This window comes from Mastigoproctus giganteus, chromosome 3 (genome assembly GCF_048544385.1).
Source record: "Mastigoproctus giganteus isolate SK-2022 chromosome 3, ASM4854438v1, whole genome shotgun sequence".
Lineage (NCBI taxonomy): Eukaryota > Metazoa > Arthropoda > Arachnida > Uropygi > Thelyphonidae > Mastigoproctus > Mastigoproctus giganteus.
Genome location: NC_143577.1, coordinates 31,296,597 through 31,321,458, shown reverse-complemented (window position 1 = coordinate 31,321,458; position 24,862 = coordinate 31,296,597). Strand labels below are relative to the sequence as shown.

General features: G+C 38.1%; 1 protein-coding gene across 1 annotated transcript in view; it reads left to right on the top strand.

The window, feature by feature from the left end:
* The first annotated feature begins 210 nt into the window (after nt 1-210).
* LOC150087846 (cubilin-like) overlaps nt 211-24,862 on the top strand; it is a 152,143-nt gene continuing 127,491 nt past the window's right edge. Inside the window, exon 1 of the mRNA XM_090369233.1 lies at nt 211-525. The gene's annotated coding sequence lies outside the window, so the exon portion shown is untranslated. The remainder of the gene's footprint in view (nt 526-24,862) is intronic.

Here is a 24,862-nt window from a genome sequence, read left to right as displayed (position 1 = left end):
ATCATAATTTGGTTGGTTTGTCTTACCCTTGGGCGCAGTTGTGGGAAACCACCGGTGTCGCCCTTTTTAAACACAAGTCACTTTTGGAATCCCGAAAGTCCACACCGACCCTATTCACAACTAGTCTAATTTCGGAATATATTATTATATTCATCATAATATCAGAATTTCGTCAATAATTAAACCTGAAAAGTCATGTACTACTACTACTACAGAACTGTACTAATAGAACGATAAAATATTGTTCTGGACAAGGCGTAGTGGATTTTCTGTTGTTCCTCCAGTGCCTATTTTGTGGCGGCATCAATTGTGCAAATAGTTGTGGGCGTGACAAAAGCATGTGATTACATTTACGGTTGCCGACGTAGTCATGCGATTTTGAGTAAGACGAAGTTGTCAGGGCTTTTGTTTCGTTTCCTGTTCTTGCTTACTGTAAAAACCCTTACACGGGAACAGTAATAGACTGAAATCAGTTTTTACCTTAAAAAAAAAGTATATATGCTGACTGACATACACTGCTGACAGGTAAGTGTATGTGTAAATGGCATAAGAAATTGGCTTTATATACTGACGACAGTATTGTTCGGTACTAATGCCGCTGAAAATATTTCGATTTAATGTACTGTAGTTGAAAGTATTTTCGGTTTTCATAATGTGCATATAATTATGGTTTCGTATGTGATAAATCCAAACCTATGTGAGAATTTAGCGTTATAGGTTTACCGTTATTTAAGCTTCAGGCTTCCTTGCACCATGAGGCTAATAATAATATTTTTAAAAGCTGACTGAGCCATATGTTTTGCATGGTTATATGTAATCAGTTTAGTTAAATGCAGGTTACAGTATGATTTTCGATGCAGTAACATGAAGGGATTAGGAATGTGAGGAATAACTTTGAGGGTGTTAGATCTCCAATTACGAGCAGGGCCGGATTTAAACTTTTTGTGGTCCAAGCTATAACATGTATGAGGCCCTTCTGTCTTACTGTTCACCTGTGACAGTATTAAGAAAATGATTTTTTAAGATGGAGCGAGGTCCCTTGTAGTGTGAGGCCCTAAGCTGTATCTTGTTTAGCTTATATGTAAATACGGCCCTGATTACGAGAAGGGTGAATCCTATAGGATTAATAAAGTGATAGTAATAATAATAAAATGTTAGCGGCATGACAGCTACAACCCACAGTTTTATTTAGTATACATAACAGCGGCAAGCTTCCTTGCCGCTCTGGTCCATCCACGCAGGGGGGAGGGTACGGTTGTTAAAGTGTAAATAGAGTGGCGTTCGCGAATCTCGCAGGGGGGGTGAATTTGTAATCTCGCCATTTAACCAGAAGTTAATAACTGCTGTTATCTGTGATAGCGGGAAACAGATTGGATCCTTAAGATTAGCTATGGTCCTGGAGTAATGTACCGTGTCGGTAATGCGTACATTGCGCATTCAAATACATAAAGGACCACAAAAAATGTAGGGCCGTTTTGGTGTTGGCTTATCAGCTGCTGTTATGATGATGTAAACCGCTCTGGTCCATGAGTGGAAAATCCACTCAATTATAGGATGAAACTATTTTTATTAGATCAGTGGGATTGTTATATTTTATCAGGTCATTAGGTTAACCCAGGCATGCATGGGTAAACCTAATGAGCATAACATGCTTCTTGTAATTCGGGCATATTCAAGGGTGGGCCCCAGGATTTTAAAGAGGGGTTAGGGACTAAAACAGTTTCCCAGGAAATCATTAAGCTTTAATCATCATGTAACAGTAAAAAAATCCGTTGGTTTAATTATAAGGGTAGGAGCTATATCCCCAACCTGAGACTGTCCCTGGATAGATTTATATACATACCTCTCAACTTTAGCTGCTTAGCACTGATTGGAGCCGACCGGGCTAGCCGAGTGGGTAAAGTACCTGCCCGGCAACCCAAAGGTCGCGGGTTCGATTCCCGCCTCGGGCTTGGATCAAAATACTGCAAAAACCTTGGGAGGTGCAATATGGCCACAGAAGCCGATGCGCCAATAACTACCAAATCAAAAAAAAAAAAAAAACACTGATTGGAATGTGTTATATATATATATATATATATCTATCTATCACTAACCCCTCTCATTACGGAATTGTATATGCTTGCAAATAATATACAAGGTACTTTCAAGGACATTGGCATAAGAAATTGGTGTTATTTAAAATTATATATGAATTTTAATTTATTTGCAGTAAATTTGTGTTACTCATATGTTCAGGTTAATTTATCATCAGTATTATAAACAGATATTATTTCAGATGCATTTAGGGGACAAATTTCTTAGAAGAATATATAACTGGTTGCAGATTCTTCAATGTTTTTAAGGAGTACATCAACAAAAAAAAAAAAAAGTAGAATACCACCGAACTGCAGTTAGTTAGATTAGCTGTGTATGTGCCAAAACAGCTAAGGCTATGAGGCATCTTTATATTATGTGTTTAATTGTGTATATTCCCCACTCAGTTTGCTGAACAAAAAATCCAACTGCAGTGTAGATAATAACTGAAGTGGCATTACAGGGAAAGTGACTGGAGTGATATATGATGCCACCTACATGGCGATGACTCTGGGCTAGCTGTCAACCATTGGCACCATTCCAAAAACTCCAAGGGTGGATCTAGACCTGGGTTTGTTTTTTTTTGTAAACTGTGAAACCTTGTGCTGATTGGCTGAGTTATTGTTTATCATAATTGCAGAGTGGGTCACACCATGTTACAGAATATAAAAGAATCTTGCTAAAGATTCTTTTCTATTCTGTAACATTTAGTTATTTAAGGAGGGGGGAATGCCAGAAGTTAATCAAACTCTAACAGGGAGCTGAGTGATTTTATAATAACTGAGAGCAAAGTGGGGAAGAAATTATTGAAGTTAAACATAAGGAAGGCACCTGGGGTGGATGGGATATATCAAGTTACATTAGCATTAGCATTAGCATTAGTAGAGGCATTTGATGCAAGAAAGCAAGCTTATGCAGCATCAGCCAAAAAAAAAAAAAAAAAAAAGTAACATAAATAAATAAAAATAACCACTTCCACTTCACCCCTCTGTTCGTTCGAAATACCTGTCCAGCTGAGCCTTAAACTTATTTAGGCTATCAACTTCCACGACAAGGGATGGAAGTCTGTTCCACCCACCAACCACCCGCTGGCTAAAGGCAAATTTCCGCACATCTATCCTACATCTGTCTTTCCTCAATTTGAATTTATGCCCTCTCAGGTGATTTTTCTGAGCTAGAGGAAGAATCCCATCAGCATTGAGCATGCTCAAACCATTCAAGGCTTTGTACACCTCTATCAGATCACCCCGCTGGTGCCTAGTTTCCAGACACTGTAATTTGCAAAACTTAAGCCTTTCTTCGTAAGAGAACCCCTTTGTCCCATTCACCAATCTAGTTGCCCTTCTCTGTACTCGTTCCAGCAGCTCTACATCCTTCCTGAAATGAGGCCTCCAGGCCTGTATACAGTACTCTAGGTGTGGCCTGACCATTGCCTTATACAAGGGAATAATCACCTCCTTATCCCTGCTAGAAAAATTTCTATATATCATTGACAATACACCATGAGCTACTCTTGCAGCTCGTCTGCACTGCTCAGAGAACTTCATATCTGCCTGCACCACCACCCCCAGGTCCCTTTAACCCCAGGTCCCCAGGTTACATTAACTAACGGAGGCAGCAGAGGAATAAGCAAATGCTTGGCCATAATTATGAAAGCTTCCTTGGACTCAGAGCAGGTCCTCATGGACAGATGTGCAAATGTCCCCAAATCACAAAGGGTGACATGGGTAATTACAGACATGTTAGTCTAACTTCTGTTCCAGGGAAAATAATGGAGTCACTGGTTAAGGAAGCGAAACAGGATCATGTAGACAAGACTGCAGTTATAGTTCAGATGCAGCATGGGTTTGTTAAGGGGAAGTTTTGCCTGACAAATTTGATTCGATACTATGATGTGGTCAGAAAGGAATTGGATGCAAAGAATAATTTTGATATTATATACTTCGATTTTAGGAAAGCTTTTGATACTGTGCCACATGGAAGACTACTGTACAAATTGGAGCAGTATGGCATTAAGGGTAAGTTGCCACAATGGATAAAAGGGTGGTCGAATGGGAGAAGACAGTGGTTATCAATGGACACTGCTCTTCATGGACTAATGTTATTAGTGGAGTCCCCCAGGGTTTGGTGCTAGGTCCATTGTTGTTTTCGGTATTTATCAGTGATATTGATGAAGGTATATCAGGGTTAATGTGTAAGTTTGCAGATGATACGAAGGTTGGTGGGATTGTTAATGACAGTAATGATAGTATTCTACTGGTACAGGATCTGGAAAAGTTGAGCAGATGGACTGAGAGGTGGCAACTGAAGTTTAACATTGGCAAATGTAAAGTACTGCATATGGGTAGCACTATCCATGTTACCCCATGCAATGTATCAACTGGGTGGTACAGCACTCAGGGTAGTGGAGAATGAAAAGGACCTGGAGTAATTGTGCAGTCAGATATGAAGTTTTCTGAGCAGTGCAAAAAAGGCTGCAATATTAGCTCATGGTGTCTTGTCAATGATATACAGGAATTTTGCTAGCAGGGATGGGGGGGGGGGTTATTGTTCCCTTGTATAAGGTAATGGTCAGGCCACACCTTGAGTACTGTATACAGGTCTGGAGGCCTCATTTTAGGAAAGAAGTAGAACTGCTGGAATGAGCACAGAGAAGGGCAACAAGATTAGTGAGTGGAACAAAAGGTTGATGTTACCAAGAAAGGTTTAAGTACTGCAAATTGCAACTTCTGGAGACTAGGCACCTGCGAGGTGATCTAATTGAGGTGTATAAGGCCTTTAATGGATTGAGCAAGCTCAATGCTAATGGGATTCTTCCTCCTGCTCAGATTACTCACCTGAGGGGACATGAATTCAAATTGAGGAAAGTCAATTGCAGAATAGATGTGTGGAAATCTGCCATTAGCCAGTAGGTGGTTGATAGAAAAAACATCCATCTGTTGTAGTGGAGGTCAGCAACTTAAATAAGTTCAAGGCAGAACTAGACAAACGTTTGGAGTGAATGGATGGGTGAAATGGTCAGCGTGGTTTTTTTTGGCTGATGCTATATAAGCTTACATCATATGCCCTACTAATGCTAAAGTTTTATTTAGCTTTGTAGTAAATAAAAGATTTGAAATATTACGTTCTCTGAATGTTGAGATGTTAAGTCATATTCCCTCTATACATGCATGGGAATCAAAACATCTTTTATTTATTTATTTTTCATCATTTTCATTTTAATATTTTTTAAAATTGATTTTTTCTCCCTCTGATTTGATGAGTGCCAAAATTATCAGTATGAACGGTGTCACATCTGACTTAATTAGGGTTGAATTTGAAAGTGTCTGCAATTCTGCCCAGATACGATAGGAGAGAGTATACGATGAGAGCCTTGTCGATCAATTCAGCCCTGGAAAGATTGTGCAAGGCTCAAGGGATAGAAATTTTTTCAGCCTGGTCTGTACTTATTAACAGGAGAGACTGCTTCTACAGGGATGGAATACACTTAAAATAGAAAGGGTGCAAGAATATTTGTTGATGCTATCAAGGCAGTGTTAGGTGGGTCGGAAAACTGCTAGCTTGGGGGGGGGATACAAGGACTAATAGATTAACAGTAGCCACTGGCAGAGGTGAAAGTGATTCTTGCACTGCTTCTATTGTAATGAGCAGAAGCCTGGAAAACAAGATGCAGGATATTTCAGAGACTGCTGGGAGTCATTGCGGTACAAGTAAACACATGGGTTGTGTTTGGGTAGCTAATAATAGGAACAGGTGCATGTATACTTGCGTGTACACCAATGCTAGGAATTTGGTAAATAAATTTGAGGAATTGCTCCAAACATCAAAGGCAGATATTGTTGGGATTTCAGAAACGTGGTGTCACACAGATATAAGGAATGCAGAACTGGAATTTGGGGAGTACAATGTGTACAGGAAGGATAGACAGGATAGGAAGGGAGGAGGGGTTATGCTATTAGTTAAGAAAGACATAAAATCCAAGGAAGTGAAGCCAGTCGACATCGCTGGACAGTTCAGTGTCGAGTCAGTTTGGTGTGACATAAGCATTGGGAGATCAAAATTGAGAGTAGGAGTTTGTTATAAGCCTAATGACTCTGATGAGTATAATTAGAAACAGTACAGGGAAATAGAGTGGGCCAGTAAATCAGAGAGTCTTATAATGGGGGATTTTAATTTCCCGGATATTGACTGGAATTTGTGGGTTGGTCACTTACACACTAGCAAGGCTTTTGTGGATTTATTGGATGATTGTTTTCTACAGCAGCATGTTCGGGAGGCAACTAGAGGGAGTAATACTCTTGATATGAATATCAGTAGTGATTTTTCATGCATTAAGAATCTGCATATAAAGGAACCATTAGGTGGCAGTGATCACAGTGTGCTGAAGTGGGATTTACACAAAGAGGCAACTACCATCAGGGGTAAAGGGAAGGGTTTCTGCTTTCTTAAAGGTGACTACGATGGTCTGAGACTGTATTTAAATTCTATACAGTGGGACCAGCTGATGATGTTACCAACAGCAAATTCAAAATGGAAAGCATTCAAAGAACTTATATTGGAAGCTACTAGGCTTTACATACCAACTAAGAAATATTGTTCAAGGTTTAGGCCTAAATTGATGTCAGATGAACTAATGAGACATATGGCAGAGAAGAAAAATGCATGGGATACATATAAATTAACATGTAACACAGAAGCCTATGATAGATATAAGTTGATCTGTAACCAAGTTACAAAGGAGGTTAGGCAGGCGAAGGCAGATTACGAGAAACCTTTGGCAAAGGATGCAAAGAAAAACAGCAAAGAGTTCTTTACTTATGTAAACTCTAGAAGGAAGGGGATGAATCAGATTGATCCACTTGATATCGATGGTTCAACTGTAGATGATCCTGCTCAGGTAGCTAACAAACTAAATGAATATTTTGCATCGACATTCACACATGAGGAGTTATTCAGCGAGGGGAATGCCAGAGGTGTATTCAACTCTGGCAGTAAGCTAGATAATCTTGTAATAACTTAGAGTAAAGTGGAGGAGAAATTGTTGAAGATAAACACAAGAAAGGCACCTGGGGTGCATGGGATCTATCCAGTTATATTAAAGGAGGCAGCAAAGGAAGTAAGCAAACCCTTAGCCATAATTATGAGAGCTTCCTTGGACTCAGGGGAGGTACCCATAGACTGGAGATGTGGAAATGTGATCCCAATTGACAAAGGAGGATCAAAGGCTGACACAAGTAATTATAGACCTGTGAGTTTAACTTCTGTTCCAGGAAAATTAATGGAGGCACTGGTTAAAGAAGCACTGCAGGATCATCTAGACAAGACTTCAGTTATAGCTCGGACACAGCATGGTTTTGTTAAGGGAAAGTCTTGCCTGACCAATTTGATTGGATACTATGATGCAGTCACAAAAGAACTGGATGCAGGGAATAACTTTGATATTATATACTTGGATCTTAGAAAGGCTTTTGATACTGTTGCACATGGAAGACTACTGCACAAATTGGAGCAGTGTGGCATTAGAGGCAAATTGCTGCTATGGATAAAGGGGTGGTTGAGGGGGAGAAGACAGTGGTAATCAGTGGACACTGCTCATTGGGGACTAATGTTATTAGTGGAGTCCCTCGGGGTTCAGTGTTGGGTCCATTGTTTTCTTTTATAAATAATATTGATGATGGTATATCAAGCTTAATGTCCAGGTTTGCAGACGATACAAAGGTTGGCAGGGTCATTAAGGACACTACTGATGCTATGCTGCTGCAACAGGATGTGGAAAGGTTGAGCAGATGGGCTGAGAGGTGGCAAATGAAGTTTAACATTGACAAATGTAAAGTACTACATATGGGAAACAGCAACCTCAGAGCATTAGCATTAGTAGAGGCATTTGATGCAAGAAAGCAAGCTTATGCAGCATCAGCCAAAAAAAAAAAAAAAACAAAAAAACCACTTCCACTTCACCCCTCTGTTCGTTCAAAATACCTGTCCAGCTGAACCTTAAACTTATTTAGGCTATCAACTTCCACGACAAGGGATGGAAGTCTGTTCCACCAACCAGCAACGTATCAACTCTGTGGTACTATGTTGACAGTGGTAAAGAATGAAAAGGACCTGGGGGTAATTGTGCAGGCAGATATGAAGTTTTCTGAGCAGTGCAGACGGGCTGCAAGAGTAGCTCATGGTGTCTTGTCAGTGATATACAGGAATTTTTCCAGCAGGGATAAGGAGGTGATTATTCCGTTGTATAAGGCAATGGTCAGGCCACACCTTAGTACTGTATACAGGTCTGGAGGCCTCATTTCAAGAAGGATGTAGAGCTCCTGGAACGAGTACAGAGATGGGCAGCAAGATTAGTGAATGGAACAGAGGGTTGCTCTTACGAAGAAAGGCTTAAGTTTTGCAAATTACAGTGTCTGGAGACTAGGCACCAGCAAGGTTATCTGATAGAGGTGTATAAAGCCTTAAACGGTTTGAGCATGCTCAGTGCTGATGGGATTCTTCCTGTTGCTCAGAATAATCACCTGAGAGGGCATAAATTCAAATTGAGGATGGACAGATGTAGGATAGATGTGCGGAAATTTGCTTTTAGCTAGCGGGTAGTTGGTTGGTGGAACAGACTTCCATCCCTTGTTATGGAAGTTGATAGCCCAAATAAATTTAAGGCTCAGCTGGACTGGTATTTCGAACAAACGGCGGGGTGAAGTGGAAGTGGTTTTTTTTTTTTTTTTTTTTTTATTTGGCTGATGATGCATAAGCTTGCTTTCTTGCATCATATACCTCCACTAATGCTAATGCTATATAAGCTTGCATGATATGCCCTACTAATGCTAAAGTTTTATTTAGCTTTGTAGTAAATAAGATTTGAAATATTAAGTTCTCTGAATGTTGAGATGTTAAGTCATATTCCCTCTATACATGCATGGGAATCAAAATGATATCTTTTATATATTTTTCATCAGTTTCATTTTAATATTTTTGAAAAATGATTTTTCCCCCTTCTAATTTGGCCTCCTAGGTGGGTGCCAAAATTATCTGTATGAATGGTGTCACATCTGACTTAACAACCTAGGTCAGTGGTTCTCAAACTTTAGTCACATAAGGCACCCCTTTTAGTGTGGAACATTTTCCACAGATCTCTAAAATTAACAAAATTGTTTCTACGTTGTGAATTCTTCCTGCCTTTTTAAATGTTTATAGGAAACTTCAGACATGATTTGTGGAACCCCCTTTGGAATATTTTGACCACAGTTTGAGAAATGCTTCCCTGGGTGATTGGCCAACCCTGTACCTACTTACTAAAAGCAGCAAATGAAAGAAATAGATAGGTCAATGATTTAATTAGCATGTATATAATAGTTTAATCCAGTGCTTTCAAACTTTATTTATGCCAACACACTATATACCATGCCAAGAATAATTCAACACCCTGGCTAGAATTTTTTAATTATTCAGCATCCTACTTTTTTGGTTTCTTATCTTTAAGTAAAAGTTATGGTAAATACAATGGTATATATGCATGGTCGCACATCTAGGGCTAATTGGTTTCCAGGCATGAAGTACAGTCAGTTCTGCTTCAACACAACTGATATATTAGAGAACATGCAAGTATACGTGATTTTCGCATTGGCTCATAGGTGATTTTGTCACTAGGTGAATGCAAAACTCAGCAGCAAGCTGAACGTGGCGACTTGCACAGCAACACATACAAGTTTATGAAGCTTAAAAAATGCCAAATGCCTGAGAGCTATATATTCCATTTAATGTAGTTGTATTGGTTGGAGACACTGTCATTTGCTGTATTCACAAGATAACGTGTGATATTGTAGGCCGACTCATGTTTTTGGAGATTACATTTTTCTGTTCGAATTGAAATTTCACCATGATAGCGTGAGCAGAGGAGAACATTTCTGGAGGTCACTACCATAAAATAATAAAAACAATTTGCAGTTACCGGTTTATTGGACTTTTCACTTAGGTCACTCTAATTATAAATGGGTAGTAAACTTGATCTTACTGCATTTGCAATAATACTCATAGCGTAAAAACCCACACAATTATGTGTGGGTTTTTATGTTATTATGGTGAAATGTGTTATCCCTTCCATGAAATCTTCAATCATATAAAAAACAAATAAATTTTCATTATCATCTCTTCATTCCTATTTTTTAAGCTTCATAAACCTGTTACCCTGTATCTCACTTGTGAAATTTGTGCGTGCTGTGTTCAGCATTATTGATTGCTTGTCTTTTTTACTGTTTTAAATTTTACAATAAAAAAAAAAAAGAAAGAAAAGAAAATGTCAGTGAACAGAAATATCAATCAAACAAACTTCATATCTTGCCAAGGTAAAGTGCTATATTTACTGTAACATTTATTTATTAGAAATTTAAGGTGTTTAAACCTGTGTTAGCATTTTTATTTGGTTTCTTACTTTATAGCGTTTTACTTACCAGACTGAACTTTTTTTTTTTTTTTTGAGTGCTCTGCCCCTGTTCCTATTTTTCCCATTAACCCTGTTGTTTTTAATGCGCGAAATACCATAACACGGAGATTTTTAGGAACACATGTACCGTGTTATAGCAGAACTGACTGTATATAAAGAAATCATTCATTTGCATCAATACATGCAAGAAAGAAAATTGGAGCGAAAGCAGTGCTGATATGATGCCAAAATTTGGTAACACCCACTGTGAAAGGTTCTTGTTTAACCTAAGGTAAATTGGGTGTGTCACTGTACCGGCCAATAAAGTTTTAATTAAAAAAAAAATAAAGCTGAAATAAAACATAGGGTATATTAAAAGCTGCTACCAAAATAATTTCATAAGCAAGCTCTAGTGCCAATGTGTCAAAAATGAATAATTAATAATAATGATTATAATTATAATAATAATATGATAATCAAATCAAAAATAATAGTAATTAATAAATAATAATTGTTAATTATAATGATATTTTTTTTATTTTATACTGTATTTTATTTTAATAAAGTCTAATTTAACCAGTTTGTTGATTGTTACAAGAAATTATAGTGATATGCAACCCAACACCTGTTTTCTAAAAATGAATAATGTCAAATTTGAGGGGAAAAATTGGAAATTTTATTTGGGGGGTACAAATAAGCCATCATTCCTTACCTCTTTAAAGTAACAACTTGAGAAATTATTTGGAATGTACCATTTCAGTATTCAAAGTGTTTGTTGTTCAGCTGGAAATCAGCATAATAATCCATGTAGTTAAATTTTGTATCAACAAATATCTAGAATATAGCCTTCATACTATGCATGATTATTTTTTTTTTTTTAACATGTTGATAATTAGTATAATTAACTGTATTCTTATAATGTATAGATTAAGCACTAGCCATTGTGTTGACTGATTATATTGGCCTGCTAGCACTAATGACTAGCATTTATTGTTGTTAGCCAGTGATGTTCTCAAGTATTTTAGTATTTGTGGCAAATGATGCAAGGAAGAAATATTGTGCAGCATCAGCAAAAAAAAAAAAAAACCCTTCATCTCTCCTTCTCTAATTATAGATTTAATTCTAGGCTACCACTTGTGCAACACCAGATGGAAGAAGCTCCTTTCAACAATGAATTACTCTGGTTGAAAGCCAATTTTCATACATCTGTCCTACAGCCATCGTTTTTTAATTTAAATTTATGTGGCCTTATGTATGTTGTTTGAGAAAGAGTATGGATGACAACAGCATTTCTTGCAAGCAAATAGACCTTGTCAGGTCCACTTGCAGGTGCCTAGTTTCCAAGTGCTGAAGTTTGTAAAATGGAAGTCTTTCATAGTAGTAGTGCCTTTTTGTGTGTCTTTGATGTCTTGTGTCTTCTCTGCATCTATTCCAAGAGGACAAAAGTGGTGCTTCTGGACCCATATGCATTACTCAAGATACAACCCTGACCATTGTCTTATACAACAGGATAATCATCTTGTTGTTTTATGTCATTGGCAGCCCCAATGAGTTGCCCTAGTAGACTGTCTGCACTGCTCAGGGAACTTCTGATCAGACTGTACAATTTTTCCTAGGTCTCTTTTGTTTTTGAGTGTGGTGCTACCCAGTTTGTATGTTATTCTGGAATTATTACATCCCATATACAGTACCTTACGTTTATCAATGTTAAAATTCAATTGCCACTTCTCAGCACAGGCAAAATTTTTCTAGGTGTGGTTGCAGTAAAAAAAGTAAAGTAAAGTGCAGCCATTATCAACCCACTGCAGGGTGGAAGCCTCCTCAACAATTCATGCTGAGGGAAATGGACCATAATCTGCCACGCTGGTCCAGTGCGAGTTGGCAGATCGACCGTATTCAGCAGTCAGGGGCTTGAACCCCGGTCTACTCAAAGAGCGTGTGCTACTGCACTCCCGCTCCTGCCCACTCGGCTACGGAGGCCGTGGTTGCAGTAGTATGCCTTAATTCTTATAATTAACTATCCTGCCAACCTTTGTACCAACTTAGATAGTAAGGGACTCAGCATTGAACTCAGAGGCATTTCACTAATGATATTAGTCCAGTAAGAGCAGTGCCCATTTATAACACCACCCTTTGTTTTTTGTCACTTTACCATCCCCTTATCCATATCAGTAACTTGCCACTAATGCCACACTGCTTCAGTTTGTGTGCAATCTTTCACTGTAGGGACCTTCCCTGAATCCAAGAGTGTTCTCATAATTATTATCAAGGATGTATTTATCTCTTTTGCAGCTTCTTTTAATATAATTCGATAGATTCCATCTGCCCTAGATGCCTTATTTACTTTTAGCTTCAATAATTTCTCAATCAATTTCATCTTAGTGATCACAAAGTCATTTAGCTCACAGTTAGAATTTGGTATGCTTCTAGTTTCTGTACTCCCTAAAATTTTTTTCATACATGAATGTAGATGCAGAATATTTGTTTGTTGGCAACCTGAACAGGATATTGTCAAGAGTTATGCCTTTCACATCTAGTGGGGCAAGGTGATTCATCCTTTTCCTTCTAGTGTTAACACAAGAAAAGATTTCTTTTCATTCTTCACCAGACTTCTCACAATCTGCTTTAGATTATATGATCGCTTTAATGACTTGATTGCAGACTAGATTTATATATTGTAGTTTTCTGTAGCCCCTCATAATTTATAATCATCCCATGCATTTTTCTTCTCTGCCATGAGTATCATCGGTTCATCTGACATGCAATTGAGTATAAGCCTTGAACAGTATATCTTAGTTGGTATAAAAATCCTAGTAGCTTCTGTGATTATTTTTTTTTTTTGCTTCCTATTTTGAATTTGCAGGTTGGGAACATCATCAGTTGATCCCACTGAACAGAATTTGAAAACTCTGTGACAACAGCAGTAACCTTAATGAAAGCTAAATCCTTTACTCTTAACAGTGATATATCTTTAAGATCCCACATCAGTATATTATGATCACTACTAACTATTGGTTTCTTTATTTAGAGATTCTTCTTGCAGAAAGAGTAACTGCTGATAATCAGATCAAGAGTATTGCTTTCTCTGAGGAATGGCTGGATTTAATATCATCTCTGATGTGTTGCTTCTGCTCATTCTCTGAATATCAGGTTCCTAATTATGACTACTACCCTTTGATTTCAAGTAGCTGCTTCTCTTTTTATATTGTATGTCCCAAGCAGCTGTGATGATGGACTTAACCACATTGAAAATAAATAACAGCCTTCTTTTCCTTTTCATTGTGCTGTGAAATGAACTATCAGTGAAATATTGCACCTTTCCTTTACTGGGTTGAATAATCTTGAGTGATGAGATTTTTGATAGGACTTATTTTTAAGTGAAATATGAAAATAATGAAACTAACTTATGCAAGGATTTCACATCCATTTATACTTACTTAATTTAATTTAATATTAATATGAATTACATATACTCTTGCATCCTTTAATGCTGCTTTGCACTTTTAGGTGCATCTGTATAACTGTGAAAATTCCATCTTCATTCATCTTACTAACCCTTATCAGAGCTTTATAAACCTCAGTCAGCTCCCCTCTTAGTGAGAGAAAGCAGGATCCACAGGGAGAACTGTTTATTTTGGTTGGTATTGAAGGTAATAATGTTCTGTTTATAGCTGGAAGGAATGAATGAGAAATGTGGAGATAAGTATGTATTGAAAGAAAGTTTTTTTTTTTTTTTTTTATGAAACCCCCAAACACGAGAGGTATTAAGAACTATAGTACTTAGTACTCTGCTTGGGATGGAGGTTGAGAAGACAAAAGAAGATATTTGTTGACATTAGACTTGAACTTGGAAGAAAAATGGGATGCTGGCAGGTCAGCTTTATCCTTGGCTGAAGTGACAATACAACCATCTGGTTTTGACAGAGGTGGGAGCAGAGATGGGCAAAAGTTGCAGCCAATAGCTTTGCCAAGAGACCAGAATGCTTGGCTACCATTAGGGCATGAAGCAAGTTTTCTACTCTTAACCTGTTCAAAATCTAGTTTGGACTGATTAATAACTGCTTTACAATTGTTGCGAGCTTTGATGTAAGCAGAAAATGAAACTGAAGAATTGGAAACAAGCCAATTGCGATATGCAACATTCTTCTCTTGAACAGCCTTAGCACATTTATTGGAAAACCAAGGTTTAGGTAAAGGACAAGATTGTAAAGTGGAGTGTGAAATAAAGGATTCCATTCCTACAAGCATAATTTCACTGACACGATATGAGCAAACGTTGACATCAGAAGTTTTGAAACAGTAATCCAACCAAGGAAAAGAAGAAAAGAAATCTCGCAGGTCATCCCACTTTGCATTCTTCTGATGCCAAACAACACTAGGTTGAGAATAGCCATGAGATAAAGGCTCCGTTGGAGAAGAGAAAATCGCCAAGTTGTGATCTGAGGCATCTAAAGGACCACTCACTTCGACTGTGTACTTAGAAGGGTTGTTTGTGAGAAAAAGATCCAAGCATATTGGCAGTATGGTTAGAATTGTCTGGTATTCTGGTTGGTAAATGAACAGTCTGTGCGAGATCATTAGTAATTGCAAAAGCCTTAGCGCCTCGACCAGTTGAGTCTGTATTAATAGAGAATGGAAGCCAGCTGGAGTTGTGAACATTAAAATCACCACCAAGGAAAATTACCTCACTGTTAGGAAAGTTGGACTGGAGAAAGTCAAGTTACAAAGGGAGGAAGTCAAAGAGCTCCAAATGATTAGTGGAGTTAGCATTAGCAAAGGCACATGATGCAAGAAAGCAAGCTTATATAGCATCAGCCAAAAAAACCCACAAACACTTCTCATTTCACTCATCCACTCGCTCTAAGTGTTTGTCTAGTTTTGCCTTGAATCTATTTAAGCAATCAACTTCTACAACGACAAATGGAAGTTTGTTCCAGCAATCAACCACCCGCTGGCTAAAGGCAAACTTCCGCACATCTATCCTACAACTGTCTTTCCTCAATTTGAATTTATGCACTCTCAGGTGATTATTCTGAGCAAGAGGAAGAATCCCATCAGCATTGAGCATGCTCAAACCATTCAAAGCGTTATACACCTCAATCAGATCACCTCGCAGGTGCCTAGTCTCCAGACATCGTAATTTGCAAAACTTAAAAAGAAAAAAAAAAATTTTCTATTTATACTCCGGGACGACCAAACGGTCAGAGGAGTTCACAAGATAGACAGAATACAAGAAACAGCACCGTATTCAGAAATCATGGTACTTATGCACCCGCGCGCCTGACCACTAGACTACGGCGACCTACACTGTAATTTACAAAACTTAAGCCTTTCTTCCTAAGAGAATCCCTTTGTTCCATTCACTAATCTTGTTGCCCTTCTCTGTACTCGTTCCAACAGCTCTACATCCTTCTTAAAATGAGGCTTCCAGACCTATATATAGTACTCGAAGGTGTGGTCTGACCATTGCCTTATACAAGAGGATAATCACCTCCCTATCCCTGCTAGAAAAATTCCTGTATGTCATTGACAAGACACCATGAGCTACTCTTGCAGGCCATCTGACCTGCTCAGGAAACTTCATATCTGCCTGCACAATTACCCCAGGTCCTTTTCACTATGTATCACTGTCAGTGTAGTACCACACAGTTGATACGTTACGCTGTGGGTACTGCTTACCATATGCAGTATTTTGCATTTGTCAATGCTAAACTTAAGTTGCCACCTCTCAGCCCACCTGCTCAACTTTTCTAGATCCTGTTGCAGCAGCGTACTGTCATTAGTGTCATTAACAACCCTGCCAACCTTCATATCATCTGCAAACTTGGACGTTAAGCCTGATATACCATCATCAATATCATTAATAAATACAGAAAACAACAATGTTACCAACACTTGAACCCTTGGGGCCTCCAATAATAACATTGCTCTTCGTGGACTAATGTCCATTGATTATCTCTCTCTTCTCCCACTCAACCATCCCTTTATCCATAGCAATAATTTGCCTCCAATGCCACACTGCTCCAATTTGTGCAGTAGCCTTCCATGTGCTACAGTATCAAAAGCCTTTCTAAGATCCAATTATATAATTTCAAAATTATTCTTTGTATCCAGTTCCATTGCAACTACATCATAGTATCCAATCAAATTGGTCAGACAAGACTTCCCCTTAACCAACTCATGCTGTGTCTGAGCTATAACTGAAGTCTTGTCTAGATGATCCTGCAGTGCTTCTTTAACCAGTGCCTCCATTAATTTCCCTTGAACAGAAGTTAAACTAAACAGGTCTGTAATTACCTGTGTCTCCCTTTGATCCTCCTTTGTGGATTTGGGTCGTATTTGCACATCTCCAGTCCATGGGTACTTCCCCTGAGTCCAAGGAAGCTCTCATAATTATGGCTAAGGGTTTGCTTACTTCCTTTGCTGCCTCCTTTAACATAACTGGATAGATTCCATCCACCCCAGGTGCCTTTCTTGTTTATCTTCAACAATTTCTCCTCCACTTTACTCTGTTATTACAAGGTTATCTAGCTTACTGCCAGAGTTTAATACCCCTCTGGCAGTTTGGAGAACGGTAGAGACAAGAGATGAATTTAACAGAATGAGGTAGAGATATTTTAAGTCAGAGAAGATCGAAAAGAGGAGATTCCAAATTACCAAGTCTCTGACAGGAATTTCCGAATGGACATATCCACAAGTAACACCTTTGATGTGAAAGGAATAATTTGGGCAACTGAGATGAGCAGTAGTTGAATAAACTGATAACTGAGATTCTGTCAGAAAAAGTACATGGGATTTGAGGACTGCAAGTGGAAATGGACATCTTTGAGATTAGAATTGAGACCACATATATTTGTGAACTGAAATAGGAAGTGTTTGGGAGGTTTAGGTCTTTTCACAGATAAGCTTACTCTATTAGTTTGGCAATTCATGGTGTATTCAACAGTAAGGAAAGTGGGTGGGGACATTCTGTATGAAGTAATGAAATTTTTGGATATGGCGTACACATGATTAGAATATACCCCGATCCTTGACATAACTTGGCCTTGACAATCCCTCCCGCATACACACTACTCAGACTCCCTCCAGTCACTATCTGGCAGAATATAGGTAGTAAAATTATACACTAGCTGATCCGGAAGCCTCTTAGAGAGTTACCAGTAGGTTTGGTTCGGTGTACTAACTAGTGGCCAGCCTGCAAACACTGTTTTAGAGCTGTACCCTCGAAATGTAAGGAAGTTTGAATCTTGCCATGATGTCCATCATAACCTCAAAAGACATCAGTCATACTGCATGATGGAAGAGATGGAGAAGGGTTGGCTGGAACTTAGCTCTAGAGACTAAGCGTGGATTCCACCACTTCAAACTTCCAATAAGCAAAGTGGTGTTTTTTTTTTTTTTTTTATGAAACCTCCAAACATGAGAGGTAGTAGAACCTATAGTACTTGGTACCATGCTTGGGTTGCAGGTTGAGAAGACGAAAGAAGATATTTGTTAACATTAGACTTGAACTTCTGTATACTGCAATTTTCAGGAAATACGTATGAAGGAAGGTTGTTCCAGAAAACAGCAGTTGAATGAATAAATGAGGAAGATAAAAAGTTGGTTCTGTGAGTTTGAAGTTGGACAGTAAATGGATGTTGGCTGATGGTGACAAGTGTTCGGATTGTTTTGAAAGAGAGAGCGGGAATAATAGAAGCCAATTCAGAAGAACAGTGCCCATGGAAGTATCTGTAGAAAAGGCATGCAGTAGGAACAGTACGTCTATGAGACAGCGAATGGAGAGTTTCTGTTAGAGAAGAGTCATTAATTAATTTAACTGCCCTCTTCTGAATGGAATTTAGATGCCTTAGAGGTTTTGGGGGCACCGCCCGAGATGTGGGAACAATATTTCATGGTAGGGTGGATTTGCAATTTGTACAGAGTGAACAACTGTTTGGAAGAAATATAATGCTGAGAGCGAAAGAGAAAACCAAGGTTTTTAGATGCAGAGGAAGCAATATTTGTGATGTGCTTGTGCCAATAGAGATTAGAAGTCAGGGTAATCCCCAAAAGAGCTATATCAACTTGCCTAGAAATCGCAGTGTCAACAAAGGTAAGCATAGGAGCAGAAGAATCCTTTTTGTGAGCTATAAGACAAGACTGAGTTTTAGAAGGATTGAAATCAACTAAGTTGTCTTTGCCCCACTGGAGAATTACCTGGAGATCGGCATTTAAGGAATTGGTAGCAGATATTTGAGAAGTTGAAGCTGATTGAGCAGGGCAAGGTTTCTCAAAATGGAAAGTGGAATGCAATGTGCTATCATCGGCAAAACTATGGATACGATTTCCAGTCAATGGAAGAAGGTCATTAATATACAAGAGGAAAAGAGTGGGGAAAAGAACTGAACCTTTGGGGACACCAGCATTAGTGGAGAAGTTAGAAGACAGAGAGCCATCTACCATCACCCTCGGTGAGCGTTCAGAGAGAAAACTGGATAACCAATTACTAAAAACAGTTGGCAAACCATAAGATGGAAGCTTGTTTAGAAGACCTTTATGCAAACATTATTGAAAGCCTTTGAGATGTCAAGAGCAACTGCTTGTGTTTCACCAAACTTTTCCATTGAATTTGTCCATAAATGGGTAACATAAGCCAGAATATCACCAGTGGATCAACACTGACAGAATCCATACTGGCGATCATTGATCAGACTTAACGTTTCTAGGTAGTTTAAGAGTTGGCGGTATTGCACTGGTTGATGAGAGTCATCTACCACCTAGTATTGCCTGGTAACACAGAGGGGCAGCATTCCTCCATGTGATGTGGATGCCACAACTTGACCCCTGCTTACGTTGGTTCACACCCGGGTGGTCACCCACAGTGTGCTTGCTCATGGGGATTATACCCAGGATTACTAACAGTCCCACCATCGTGAAGGTGCAAGCAGAGGATTTGGCTGTCACAGACCATCCAGACTTCGCTGAAATTGGGTCCACTTGACTTGAGTGTCACCCGAGTATCAGTTCGATCAACATTTTAGTCTCCCCAGTAGCAAGTACAGCTTGTCTGGCATATTTGAGAGAATGTCTGTGACATAATTTCTAGGTGCTTCCGTAGCCAGGTGGGAAGGAGCAGCAGTGCGTAGCACACGCTTCTTGATTAGACCGGCGTTCGAGCCCGTCACCACCAAATACGGAGGATGCGGAAAGGTCAGGGAATGGCCACCGCATATTCACGGAGCAATATGGCCTTAGTTGCTAATGCTCCTAAAAACCAAAAAATTACAATAGCGACATAATTTCTAATAGGATGAGTAATATCTATAATCTGGTCCTTGAGGTTGTCTCAAGGACCAGATTATAGATATTACTCATCCTATTAGAAATTATGAGAATACCCGTCCTGGTATAGAGTTTTAAATTGATGTGAGAACCAGATTGGTCAAAATATGAGATTAAAATGATTGGGATGCAGATTTAAAAAAATAATCCTCATTAATAAAATATCTTATTTTTAATAATCAAGTAATAATGGCATTACTAATGCATATGATGAATGGGGTTCTCTGCACTCCAGTCCTTTCAAGCACAAATATCACAGTAATCAGTATATCGTGTTGCACACTTTCCAGAATAAGGAAGTATGCTTGAATATTGGAAAGACACTTGCTATTATGGCTGGATCTGTTCTACACAGTATGGGAAAATATTGTATTTTCTGTACATTTTCAAGCATGTGTTATGAAGACATTAACAGTTTTTTGGTTTCTCTATCTGGGTCCATCTTATATACAGGAACTCCCCGACTTACGTAAGGGTTGTGTTCCGTGGAACGCTACGTAAGTCAGAATTTCTGCTATGCGTGTGCAGCTCTCGCAACTGTGCTCGCTGAATTGATTGAATCAAAAAAAAATGTTTAACGAACATGTAAATAGAATTATTTACTGTATTTATTACATTTTTATCTCGTGTGCAGAAAAAAGAGAGGAGACAGGCATAACATCAGTAAGTTTTATCTCTCGAGCATCGTTGCCAGAATTGATGTCTTCAGCTGATAAGTACGCTGCTGGGGAGGTTGTGGGCTGTGGAGATTTAGAAGGGGCCGCTCAATCTTACGAAAGAACATATTAATGGATGACTGGGCGGTGGCTTTTCTCTTTTCATCGTAGATTTCTTTGTAGCAAGCAAGTATATCATTCACTCCTCCATTAACTTTTAAGAATCGTTCGCTGTCAGGATCCATTTTCTCAAACCTCGTCATTTCCGATGCAATTTCATGAAATGCCATTGCCATCTCTCTGGCGATGAAGCGTCTGTCTCGGCTCCTCATTTGGTTCATCTTGAGCTTTGTCAGCATTTTCTTCTTTCACTATCACTGCCTGCAAGTCAATAAGTTCTTTGTTAGATAATTCTTTCTCTTCCTCTATTAATTCCTCCACTTTTTTGGCATCAACCTCCAACTGAAGTAGCTCTGCAACCTTACAACTTATCTGTAACCTCTTCGTATGATTTGTCTTTTTCAAATCCTTCGAAGCCTTTCACATGCTGTGGGCATATTTTCTTCCATGCGCCATTTAAACAACTTTTAGTAATTTCCGCCCAGGTCTTATTAATGTTTAAGTGGTATGGTAAATATTGTAAAATTTCCAAAAGTCTCTTAACATAAAATTTTTCTCATTGTCTACTGCAGACATTGCCTGAGCAAATGTTGTGCGTAAATAGTATGCTTTTAAATTTGAAATAGCACCCTGATCCATAGGTTGGATGAGTGAAGTCACGTTTGGCAGTAGAAATATGACTCTCACATTCGAATTGAAATCATCTAGATGTGTAGGATATCCAGGAGCATTATCTAATAGAAGCAAAATCTTGAAAGGAACGTCGTTGTCTTTACAATATTTTTCAATCTCGGGAATGAAGCAGCATTTAAACAAATCCTCAAAGAAAGATATTGTTATCCATGCTCTCTGGTTCAATTGAAAATGCATGGGTAGGGTGGCTTTATTGGTGCCCATAAATGCACGAGTATTTCCAGAATGGTACACAAGCAGTGGTTTTAATCTGTAATCTCCCACTGCATTAGCCCCAAGCAAGAGCATTGCCCTATCTTTTGACACCTTGAAACCTGGGATTGTATTTTCCTCTTTAGCGCTTTATGTTCGATCCGGCATTTTTTTCCAATACAGAGCAGTCTCGTCAATGTTAAAAATTTGCTGCGTTGAATAGCCGCCTTCATCAATAATTTTTTCCAGCACATCACAAAATTTCTCTGCAGCTGCAGAACCGGCACTGGCGACTTCACCGCATATTTTAATGTTTTGGAAACCAGCACGATGCTTGAACCTATTAAACCATCCGTTGCTTGCCATGAACTTGGGTTGGGGTTTGCTGTACTTATCCTTAATATCTTTATATATACTTGTTGCTTTTGCTTGAATGGTCATTAGACTCAGGGGCACTCGCTTCTGAATCTGATTTTGCATCCATATTATTAACAGCTCTTCCATCTTTGATATAGCACCTGAACGCTGTTTTGTGATCACTATTGATCCTAAGTGCATTGATCCTTTGACATGTTCTTTTAGACGCGCACTGTCCTTTAAAATAGAATTCACTGTCGAAGCAGCGAGACCTAATTCCCTTGCAATAGATGACAAACTTTGTCCTGCTTCGTACTTCTTAATCATTTTCATCTTCATTTCTAAATCAATTTTGTTTGATTTCCTAGCACTACCACAACTTGCACATTTCATTGGTCGCTTTCCCTTCATCAGTGTAATACCTAAATAGGAATGAAGAGAAGTTTCCGAAAATTTGTTTTTTATATGATTGAAGATTTCAGTGAAGGGGAACACATTTCACCTTAATAGCGTAAATACTTACACAATTGCAGTTATCGGGATTATCGCAAATGCAATAAGATCGAGTTTACTACCCATTTATAATTAGATGCACTAACAGAAAAGCCTAATAAATTGTAAAGTGCAAATGTTTTTATTGTTTTATTGTCATGAACTCCAGAAATGTGCTTTAGAAAAATATCACATAGGCGTTCAAAATTTATTCTTATAACGGGAATATATGATAATGATGAAAATGTAGTGCAATTTCCATTATAAAATGACCTTTTAGAGAGATAAATAGCTTAGTAATATAGTGAAATTTTCAACTTCCAAGGACTTGGAATGAATTACAAAAAAAAAACTGTTATTGGGTTCACATTACGATACCTCCATTTATTCCTACGGGACGCAAAATACGTTTCCACGATTTTTTTAAGTTTGCACAGACTGGCAAAAACTTATGTAAAGTTGAATTTCCGTAAGTAGAGTATTACGTAAGTCGGGGAGTTCCTGTATACAGTAGCTGATGATCAGAACGTTGAGATCTGATCCAAGCATTAATTAAGTGGTTTAAGTATAAATCACAGGTAGTGAATGAACAGAAGAAATCAGTTGTTTAGTTATAAAGGCAGTAGACAGTTCATAAAGTTTCAGCTCACTTTTGGGTTTGACTTATATAAAGGCCTTTTTTGTCCAACCCAATAAAATATTTCTGTTTGTAGTTGGTTTTTATATTTAATTAAAGTTCATTCATTTCACCGTGTTTATGACCTAACCCTTGTTATCTGGTATTAAAGTAATTAATGTACACTGTAAGTGACTAATAAGAACTTTCCTTTATGTCATAGCAAGTGTTTAAAATGGCCTCCTTGAGGAGCAATACATGCTTCACTGTGTTTTCTTATAGATTATCAAACACATTTGAATATTCCTGGAGTGTTCTGAATTGTTTGACAACCATTTGTGATCATTCTTAGAGAAATTGTGCATTACAAATCAGGGTAGTAGAAATAAGATCCTTAAGTTTTCCCCAAAGAAAAGAAATCCAGTGGATTTAAATTTGGAGTGTGTGCAGGCCTTGCAATTGACCTGCCTCTACCAATCCAACATCCAAGGATACTTCTTGAGGATTTCTCTGTAATAAGTATTTCTTCTTGATAATAAAGCTCTCTTCATATTTTACAGCAGTGATTAACTGTCTTTACCTTCTAACTGTGATAGCCGAAATTAAATCTTAGAGGGAAAAAGAATGCTATAGCGTCATATTACTTATTCTCTCTCACAAAGAACAAAATTGTCAAATCCATTTTTATTCACTTTTAGGCACATGCAAAAAAAAAAAAAAACTTCTCTGTCAACAGTTTTTACAACCAGAATATTAAGTACAGTAAACCATCACTTTAATGTGCCTGAATTTAACAGACTGGAAATAAGATGGTTGTCTATACAGGGTCCAGTAATGTAACTGTCTGTGTTGATGGTATACCATCAGTTAAAACAATTTTGCAATAAAGCAGAGCATCAAGAATTTTCTCATTAGCCTGCTGGGCATGTTAGACATCAGTAGGAGTCATCTGAATCTCAGCAAGGGTATTTGAGAACTCTTCACATTCTTAATATGCTGTAGTTAGTCTCTGTTGCCAATATGCAACACAGCAAATTTTTATGATCTTCTAATCCACACAATAAGTGTGGTAAAAGAAATTGCAACATTTGATGTTTTTATTTTATAGTACAGTTACTTTTAGACAACTTTCTGGCAACTTCAGCAATGATATGTATTTCTTTTGAGTTTAACATGTTTGCTGCTGGAATGCAAACTTGTATCTAAACCAACGGCAAAAGTTGGGCCTTAATGCAAATACGTGTCCATTCAATTGTGGTCAATAAATTAGCACTATAAAAGGAGAACACATGAAATGAACAACTGCTCAATGTTGGTTCCTTGATTGAACCATGGGCTATTTGCATTGTGGCTAGGATTTTGCTTAGGATCAATCTTGCTGTCTCGAGAGCATTGTAAAAGTTATGTATTTCTTTTGAGTTTAACATGTTTGCTGCTGGAATGCAAACTTGTAATTAAACCAACGGCAAAAGTTGGGCCTTAATGCAAATACGTGTCCATTCAATTGTGGTCAATAAATTAGCACTATAAAAGGAGAACACATGAAATGAACAACTGCTCAATGTTGGTTCCCTGATTGAACCATGGGCTATTTGCATTGTGGCTAGGATTTTGCTTAGGATCAATCTTGCTGTCTCGAGAGCATTGTAAAAGTTCTACACTTGGTTCACAGTTTCATATATATTTTGTTTTATGTTGAAGTTATTTTATCTAGTTTCATATTTTCCACAAGAAGAAAAGGTAAAAGTTTTTGAAGATTATGCTTGCTGAATTTTAATTAAGTTTTTGTAAAAACAGAACATCGTCCTTAGTGTGTCCACATGATAAAATTTTGTGTAAAAAGCATTTTCCTATAAAATTTTACATTGAAGGGTTAGCATTAGCATTAGTAGAGGCATTTGATGCAAGAAAGCAAGC